The sequence below is a fragment of the Macrosteles quadrilineatus genome, unplaced genomic scaffold (genome assembly GCF_028750875.1).
Source record: "Macrosteles quadrilineatus isolate MER2022 unplaced genomic scaffold, UCM_ALF_1.0 Scaffold_94__1_contigs__length_391377, whole genome shotgun sequence".
Lineage (NCBI taxonomy): Eukaryota > Metazoa > Arthropoda > Insecta > Hemiptera > Cicadellidae > Macrosteles > Macrosteles quadrilineatus.
This window is the reverse complement of record NW_026542687.1, coordinates 191,734-202,061: the sequence shown is the minus strand read 5'-3', so window position 1 is coordinate 202,061 and position 10,328 is coordinate 191,734.

Below are 10,328 nucleotides of genomic sequence, written 5' to 3'. Positions count from 1 at the left end.
TCATAATTAAATACAATTTAATGTTACCCACGTGCGTCAATGAATAATTTAAACTATGGAATTATCTAGAAGCTCAACAATAATGTAACAAAGTTGTCGATGAACGTTACTTGACTAACTACTGTAAAAACCCTTGTTATACCTTTTGTATCATAACATTTAAAAACACCGAGCCCAAAAATGAGTGATATTTAGTATGAGTTAAATACACATAAATTTCCTCAGAGTTGCAATAATGACGCCAGTGCTTGAGGGTGGCCGTGCTATTACTGTCCCCCTCACCTGTTTGACCTGGTTAGTGAATGGGGCTAATGACCAGGTTCTTAGTGCATGGTGAAACAATGCAATAAGTTCTGCCGTTTATTCCATTTACCACCTTGTAGAAAACAATGTAGCTTTTAGCTTAAAACAATCTCATAAACAACCAGCTAAATACCGGTATGTGTTTCCTGATTTTTTTCGGGGAGAGAGAAGTTGAAATTACTGAAGCCCTTCTCATCAAAGCCTTAGGCTAGGTATGACTTTCCCCAGATCCATCTTAAACATTTAATAAATGTTGTTGATTTAAATGGAATGGAAAATAATGTTCTGTACATGATTATTAATTATGATTTTAATAGCTTTATCAAACGATCTTTGGAAGGATGTGGTTTCTAGCAATGTACTGTTAAAATCATATTTTAAACAAAACGTGAAAAATAAGCTGGAATTAATATAGTGGGGCCTCATTCACATTGTACTTAACATTGAAATTCATTTGACTTAGATTCTCTAAGGCTTCTACAGGGTGTCCATAAAAAACGTTTCAGGACTTTGGGAAATGAATCCTCATATCAAAAGGAAGAAAAAAGTTTATGTGAAGGTATGTCCGAAAATGCATATTTACCCAGTTATCCGCCATTTTGATTTTTATACAAAAATAATTTTAACTGTGGAGTTTTTTGTTCGATGATTATGAAATTTGGTATCCATGTTAACATACACAATACCTATAATAGAAAAAATAATAAAGTTGTTCCGATTGTAAATTTCAAAATGGTGGCCGTTTGAATTTTTCTAACTTAAATACTTAAATGTGTAAAAATAACATTTTAACATTTTTTCGTACAATTAGCCGTTTTTGAGCTATTTAAGTTAGAAAAATTCAAACGGTCGCCATTTTAAAATTTACAATCGAAACAACTTTATTATTTTTTCTATTATAGGTATTGTGTATGTTAACATGGATACCAAATTTCATAATCATCGAACAAAAAACTCCACAGTTAAAATTATTTTTGTATAAAAATCAAAATGGCGGATAACTGGGTAAATATGCATTTTCGGACATACCTTCACATAAACTTTTTTCTTCCTTTTGATATGAGGATTCATTTCCCAAAGTCCTGAAACGTTTTTTATGGACACCCTGTAGAAGCCTTAGAGAATCTAAGTCAAATGAATTTCAATGTTAAGTACAATGTGAATGAGGCCCCACTATATTAATTCCAGCTTATTTTTCACGTTTTGTTTAAAATATGATTTTAACAGTACATTGCTAGAAACCACATCCTTCCAAAGATCGTTTGATAAAGCTATTAAAATCATAATTAATAATCATGTACAGAACATTATTTTCCATTCCATTTAAATCAACAACATTTATTAAATGTTTAAGATGGATCTGGGGAAAGTCATACCTAGCCTAAGGCTTTGATGAGAAGGGCTTCAGTAATTTCAACTTCTCTCTCCCCGAAAAAAATCAGGAAACACATACCGGTATTTAGCTGGTTGTTTATGAGATTGTTTTAAGCTAAAAGCTACATTGTTTTCTACAAGGTGATAAATGGAATAAACGGCAGAACTTATTGCATTGTTTCACCATGCACTAAGAACCTGGTCATTAGCCCCATTCACTAACCAGGTCAAACAGGTGAGGGGGACAGTAATAGCACGGCCACCCTCAAGCACTGGCGTCATTATTGCAACTCTGAGGAAATTTATGTGTATTTAACTCATACTAAATATCACTCATTTTTGGGCTCGGTGTTTTTAAATGTTATGATACAAAAGGTATAACAAGGGTTTTTACAGTAGTTAGTCAAGTAACGTTCATCGACAACTTTGTTACATTATTGTTGAGCTTCTAGATAATTCCATAGTTTAAATTATTCATTGACGCACGTGGGTAACATTAAATTGTATTTAATTATGAAACTAAGTTCAAGAAATTTGTAATGTCAAGAATACTTTTCTTTAGCATTTTTAATTCCCTATCAAACAACACCAAGATCAAAAAGATCGGACGAAAGATAACTGAAATATAAAGTTTTTTGTGTAAAAATAAAACAAAGTTAGTCGGAGAACCCTTAATTTTGCCATATTTTTACACAAAAATGTTATATATAAAACGAAATTAAAAAAAAAGTTTTCTTAACATTTTTTCGTACAATTAGCCTTTTTGAGGTATTTAAAAAGAAACACAGTTAACTGCAATATATAATCCTATATATAATACGAGTAAAGTTTGAATACTTGTCAACTCGATCTGGGAATCGGCTCTAACAAAAACGTTTATATTTACGGAATAACTAAGTTCTGTGTCAAAAATAAGTTCTAGACCAGTGGTATAGCCAGGAAAAATCTATTTTCGCCATAATATGAGTACAAACTTTTGAAAATTTAACATGGGCCTTATGAGAAAACATTCTGCCATTATTGTCATTTTGTTTACATTTTAAGACATAACGTGACGTTCTGTACCCACGGGCACCTCAGCTTGCGCATGCACATAATGGCCTATTTATAAAAGAGAGTACAAAAGAAAAGGAGTGTTGATTAACAATACACCGATTCGCATAATTTCTGGTGGCCTTACTGAATTATTCCAAGCAGATTATTTCGTTTAATTGTTGTTATTAGTTTTGTGGTAAATATTAGTCCGGAGTGTGGTAACTGTTTATGACGATTAGATTAAGGTATCTACAATCCTAAAATGCTATGGGAAGGGAGGAAAACATGGTCCGCGACGAAGGAAGCGGTGAAGGAAGTAGTAAAGGTGAGTAGTCCTGAGTGTGGGAACTGTTTATGACGATTAGATTAAGGTATCTACAATCCTAAAATGCTATGGGAAGGGAGGAAAACAGGTCCGCGGCGTAGGAAGTGGTGAAGGAAGTAGTAAAGGCGAGTAGTCCGGAGTGTGGGAACTATTAATTACGATTAGATTAAGGTATCTGTTATCCTAAAATGCTATGGGAAGGGAGGGAAACATGGTCCGCGACGAAGGAAGCGGTGAAGGAAGTAGTAAAGGTGAGTAGTCCTGAGTGTGGGAACTGTTTATGAAGATTAGATTAAGGTATCTACAAAATTCTAAAATGCTATGGGAAGGGAGGGAAACAGGTCCGCGGCGCAGGAAGTGGTGAAGGAAGTAGTAAAGGCGAGTAGTCCGGAGTGTGGGAACTGTTAATGACGATTAGATTGAGGTATCTGTTATCCTAAAATGCTATGGGCTGGGAGGGAAACATGGTCCGTGACGAAGGAAGCGGTGAAGGAAGTAGTAAAGGTGAGTAGTCCGGAGTGTGGGAACTGTTTATGACGATTAGATTACGGTATCTGTTATCCTAAAATGCTATGGGAAGGGAGGGAAACAGGTCCGTGACGTAGGAAGTCGTGATGGAAGCAGTAAAGGTGAGCGGTCCGGAGTGTGGGAACTGTTTATGACGATTAGATTAAGGTATCCACAATCTTAAAATGCTATGGGAAGGGAGGGAAATAGGTCCGCGGCGTAGGAAGTGGCGAAGGAAGTAGTAAAGGCGAGTAGTCCGGAGTGTGGGAACTGTTAACGACGATTAGATTAAGGTATCTACAATCTTAAAATGCTATGGGAAGGTAGGAAAACAGGTCCAAAACGTAGGAAGTGGTAAAGGAAGTAGTCAAGACGAGCAGTCCGGAGTGTGGGAACTGTTTATAAGGATTATATCAAGGTATCTGCAATCTTAAAATGCAATGGGAAGGGAGGGAAACAGGTCCGCGACGTAGGAAGAGGTGAATGAAGTAGTAAATGCTAGCACTGTGGAGTCTGGGAACTGAAAACCAATTGTAACGGTTCGATTTCTGTATCTGAAAGTGAAATACTGAAATGCTATGAGATGGGATGGAAAGATGTCCAAGTCATAGGAATTAGTAATTGCTAGCAGTGCGGAGTGTGGGAAATGTTGTTGGCAATTAGATAATTTTATTTAAAATACTAAAATGCAATGGAAAGAGATGACAACATGTCCACGACGTAGGAAGTACAGCTAGCGTCAGCTAAGCTGGCTCGTGACCGATCGATAGAAATTCTGTACTAGCCTAGGTTAAAAATATTGTCTGCCGTCATGCAGGTTGCGTCTACTGCCCTCACTGCTCTCTTGAAGTAAAGTTTAGCATCGCAGAGTGTAGGAACCGTTTGTGGCAGTTAGATTAATGCATCTCTAATACTTAAATGCTATGAGAAGGGAGGGAAACAATGACGTAGGAAATGGTGAAGGAAGTAGTAAAGGCTGGCATCGCAGAGTGGGGGAATGATTTTCCCCGAGCAAAGCTCGGTCTCCAGGTACTATAACAGTTAACTAAGTAGATAACTGGGTAAATATGCATTTTCGGACATACCTTCAAATAAACTTTTTTCTTCCTTTTAGTATGAGGATTCATTTCCCAAAGTCCTGAAACGTTTTTTATGGACACCCTGTATATTGAAGAAGGGACCGTTTTAGTCTAAAATTAGATACCATTAAGCTAACAAATTGCAAAAATTGAGACGATTACACCTTTTACTTTCTCCCCCTATACATAGTTTATGGAGAAAGTATTGTTTTCGTAAAAAGTTTTGAGTGGATATATCCGTTTAGGGTCCCCCGAACCGAAAACAGTTAAGTCTGTGTGTATGCATGTGTACAGAGCTACAGAACACACCTGTAGTCCGATTTTGATGAAATTTGGTATGTAGGTACTAATCCATGGTATCTCCAGGTGTTTTTTTCATTATTTCGAAATATTGAATTTTAATGGTGATTTTTTCATAAAATAATGGATTTCCTCAAAAATGGCCTGAACGATTTTGAAAAAAATTTAGTATAAGAATAAGAATATCTTTATTGTCATTAAATACAAACAAAAGTACAATAGACAACGTCAAAATAAATATAAACTTTCGATGGATTAGGTCAATTGTGTTGAAAGAAAATAATACGCTTCAAAAGTAATTGCAACTTTTGTGATTTTTTCCTACAAAATATCATAGTTAATCCCTACGCTTACCCATAATAAAGGATGTTGACAAACTTATGGGAGAAAGTATGTGTCAGATTTTATTAAAAATGTCAATATTTCAAAAACAAGATATGAAAATGAAAAGTGGATTGCGCCATTGAGTTCAGCATAAAAAGTAATTCAAAATTATGGGTCACAACACCACCTTCATATTTAAAATAATTTATCTCATTTCAAAATGGCGGATCCAAGATGGCAACCGAAAAAAATACATCCCTCATAACCAAGTAAAAATAGGTTGACAATGACTGGTGGTGTATACTTATCTTTATCTAGCACTATTTTGCGATTATGTTCTTAGTTTGGAAATGCACAATGTTAAAATGGGCTAAAATTAAAGTTATAAAAAGTTTTCATAAATTTAGAATGGATCAAGATTTTTTAAACGGATTGCAGCGTCATATTCAGCGTAAAAATCTAGTTTGAAACAATGGGTCACAACCCTACCTTTACATTTGAAAAAAAACTTTGTATCCAAAAATGGCATCCAAAAATGTATACCCCTTCAAAATGAAGTACTTACTACTCTACAATGATCTGACATGGTCCGGAGTTGATATCTTAAGAAATGTAAAAAAAGTAGGGTGGGAACACATTTAAAACTCACCCTGTATAGACTATTGTTGTGCCTAAACAAGATTAGTTCTTAATCCTATTCTCTAATAATGAGCTATAACTCGGTATGCGTTTGAAGATATTTAAACAGATGGAATATGGATCGTAAAGGAAAACAAAAATATCTATATATCGAAAAGAAATCATTGATAATAATGAGTGTTCCCCTTAACAGGAAAGTACCATAAATTTATTTATCTTTATTTATGTAAAAACCACAATAGATAGAAATATGCAGTTTGCGGGAATCATCTATTAACGTAGGGGGCCCAATTGTTTTGAATTCAACGTTACATTCACATTCCCCCCCTTTCCCCCCTGCCACCAACTTATTTTTTTTAAATAGCAAGGTACCCCTTGTGACATATCAAATAAAAAAAAGCATGACAAAAGAAAATGTTTTGTGAAAAAAAAAATTGAAAATCGGCTCATGAATTTGTGAGATAATCCCCCCCCTATCCCACTACCGATAACTTTTTTTAAAAATAGCAAGGTACCCCTTGTGACATATCAAATGAAAAATGAATTTCACCAAACATTTTCTTTTTTCATGCTCTTTCATTTGATATGTCACAAGGGGTACCTTGCTATTTAAAAAAAGGAATGGGTTGGGGGAAAGGGGGGATTATCTCACAAATTGATGAGCCGATTTTCAATTTTTTTCACCAAACATTTTTTTTTTCATGCTCTTTCATTTGATGTGTCACAAGGGGTACCTTGCTATTTAAACAAATTAAGTTGGTGGCAGGGGGGAGAGGGGGGGAATGTGAATGTAACGTTGAATTAAAAACAATTGGGCCCCCTACGTCAATAGATGATTCACGCAAACTGCATATTTCTATCCATTGCGGTTTTTACATAAATAAAGATGCAAGTTTTTAAAAAAACACCCTTTATATATATATGTGTGTGTGTGTGTCCGTTAGTACGATAACTCGAGCAAAAATGATCCGATTTAGATTAAATTCGGTACAAACGTGTAAACCTACATTTTTTCAAACAAGTTCGCGAACCAGCATGATCGGACCATGGGAACGGGGGTTTATAATAAAAATTGGTTTTTCTAATTTTTGCCCATAAAAACATAAAATTTTGCAATTTATTTTGAAACCATTTGGTAAGGCTAAAAAAACAAACAATTTACTTGAGTACATTTAAGTGTTTTCATACACCTAATAGTTACGGAGAAAATTCCAAAAAATTTTAAATTTAAAATTGTTATTCTTATGGAGAATAAGAAAACTTGTTGTAGTTTTCTTCTTTATGGACATATTTTGATCAAATTTGGAAAATGCATTTATTTCATACTAAACTATTTAACATTTTACTAAAAACACTTTTTTACCCTCCCTGTCAGCAAACCCAAGTACTGTACTCGTTAAACTAGGGCTATTTAAATGGGAAATAAATATGATATTTTTAAAGGGATATTTTAGTGTAAATCCAATCAGGCAAATAGAAATTCGCTTAGTCTGCAGGTTTGCTGCGGCGGGGGTATTTTAAAATATTACAATTAATGACAAATGAAGTATACCTTTTCTAGACTTGCTGAAAAGTTGATTAAGTGTGGTTCTCGTCAACCTATTGAATAAAGTGGCCATAAAATGCCTAAGGAACAGGATGAATCAAGTATCATTTTCTACTACATAGTATGGAAATATAATAAATACAATTTTTCTGTTGGGATTATAAAATTGCTTCTATCGATTAATACTGTAGAATGTAAACTTCTTCTAGCCTAATTGATAGTTTTTTATAAGGATAATTAAGTGAAACAAAACTGCCAGGTACCTAAACTATATTAACTACTATATAAATAGCATTGAGTTTTAGAGCATTAGTTGATATGTGTGGCAATTATTATTTGTCCTACTTAAGCTAAGTTAGCTTTCGAGGTCCAATTTATTTCTACTTTTTTCTTTTTAACATCTTTTTAACTTCTATATTTAACTTAAGCTAACAAAACCGATTGCCGGAGAATTGTTATTAATATTTCTTAGTTCGTTTTTAGGAAGAATTAGAAAATCTTACTAAAACACATTATTGCTTGGCTCTGAAAATTTTATATGCAACAAATTTATATTTTGTTGATTTTGCTTAACGCGTAAAAAGATGTTTTAACTAAACGGTTATAAATACAATTTTAACCTTTCTCAAAGTTTTTAACCATTTTTGTTGTTCATTTTGTAGAGATTTAAGTTGTTATTTTACGAATTCACTACTGTACTACCTTAATTAGAATTTAAAGAATGATTCATTGAACACTTAGGCATATGTTACACTTCTACTAATATATATTGCAGTTATTCGAGTACTTTACAGTGATAGTTAAGTGTAACCGTACAACTTAGTATGATGCCACTTATTACAACCTACAACTGTGGTATGTCAAGAGCCAAAAATACCTTCAATGAAACACCAGAAATAGCAAGAAGCAAAGCAGACAGCAAGCTGCATTACTAGTCTTGGCTATAGAAACTTTCCTTCTATGCTGAAAAGACTAACTCTAGAGAGTCTACAATGCAGTAATTTTAAAAGCAAAATAATATAATTAAAAGGAATCAGAGAAGGATAAATGTACCAATTATTACCAACTTTTTTGTTTTGTAACATTTATTTTCTAATCCTAAGTAGAGATTATTGCTGTAATACGAAAAATAGCATACAGTATGCGGTGTTTTGTTTTTTACAATAACTTCTTAATCAGCTAATTTTATATAATATAAAAATAACACTTGAAACATATTTACACTTATAATGTTTTAATTAGATAGTAAATACAATAATTATGAAAGTTGGTATTAGTGATCAATTGTGATTTGACACTCCAATCATCATCCATCACAATCTTTTTAAACAGTACGAGTATAAATATATATTCAAAGTATTATTAGACATATTTTTATTTACTTTCTGTTTTTAAAATACAGAAAGGCCTTCCCCAAAAGCAATGGCATTTTGCTCTAGCTCAACCATTTTGGCCGTAGTTTTTCTCAAGCTAATATGAATCCAGCAGTGTTGGTTGCGATTGATCAAAAACAGATTTAAAATTTAAGAAAACATCCTGTTACTACAACCATAGATAAAACACTTCCTTAGTAGATTTGTCATCCTTATGGATCAGCTGAAGATAATTTTATCGTCTGTTCCATCCGGTGCCACTAGGATCGTGTTTTTGTTTACAATTTGTTATTTCAGTTATTTAAAGCCTCGTTTAACAAAAAAAAAAAACATCTAATCATAAACAAATCATGAAGTTTAAGCCTATAATAAAGTAACAAGATTTTGTCGACACTAGCATGAACTAGACACGAAAATCAATCTTCAAACTATACAAGGATTAGAAGTCTACTCGTGTTAGTCTATGCTACAACTTCTTGCAAGTTATGACTGTAGAGTTTTTATAATTTGAAATACCTAACCATTTCCAGTCGTCCAAAAATTGTGTTCCGGTATTTGGAAATGGTTACTGGTATTTGATTAACCATTTTTGTAGTTTAAATTTACACCCTAACATGTGTGTATAAGCAACCTCATTAATTGCAAGCTAATATAAACCAAATGTCACATTAATAATAAATTGTCACACTATACTGTACTTATGTTGTTTCACCAATATCTCCCGTCTTCTTTTCAGTAAGAAGGCTGAAGTGTTCTATCTCCAATAGGTTCTTCTGTATCTTATACTACAGTATTTTACACTCCAATCTTCCAACTATTATGGAAACATGTTATGGGTAGTAGCTCTAGGGCCAAAACCGTTTTCAGAAAAAACGCTGAGAATAAATGCTTGATATCTCAAGCTTAATCATTAAAAAATCTTACTTGATTAAACATAGAATATTGGTACCGGTATGTATATTAATTTTTCAGAATTTGTTATATGTTAAGAAAACTATATCCTCCTTCACAAAACACAACACTTCACACAGCTGATACTAGAAAATGCAACAAGCTGGATATTCCAATAGTAAGATTTTAAAAATTAATCAAGATTTATAAATTCTTGACACAACATTATAATGAATTATTGCCTGTTTTGTTTCAAAAGCAATGTTTTGATACATTTGGAAACAGTTTGCTGGAGGTGCCCCATGGCTGTATGATGTTGGGAGATCTTCAGGAACATCAAATATCTAATATAGTTTTGTTACTGTTGTGACCTGTAATTTTACTTTTATAAATAAACACGACCCGTTTTATAAATGTTTATTTTGATTTTGACGTTGTCAATTATATTTCTGTACCAAATAACAATTACGATATTCTTATTCTGGTTCTTATGTTGTGATAATGAATTCAAAATTGTGACAGACCGTCAACCAATCAGTATATGTTCAACTGATTTGACAAGTCATGTTCAAACATGAAGCAGAGCCAAGCTGACTGAACTTTCCGGAAGGAATACAATTCTATTTTTATAT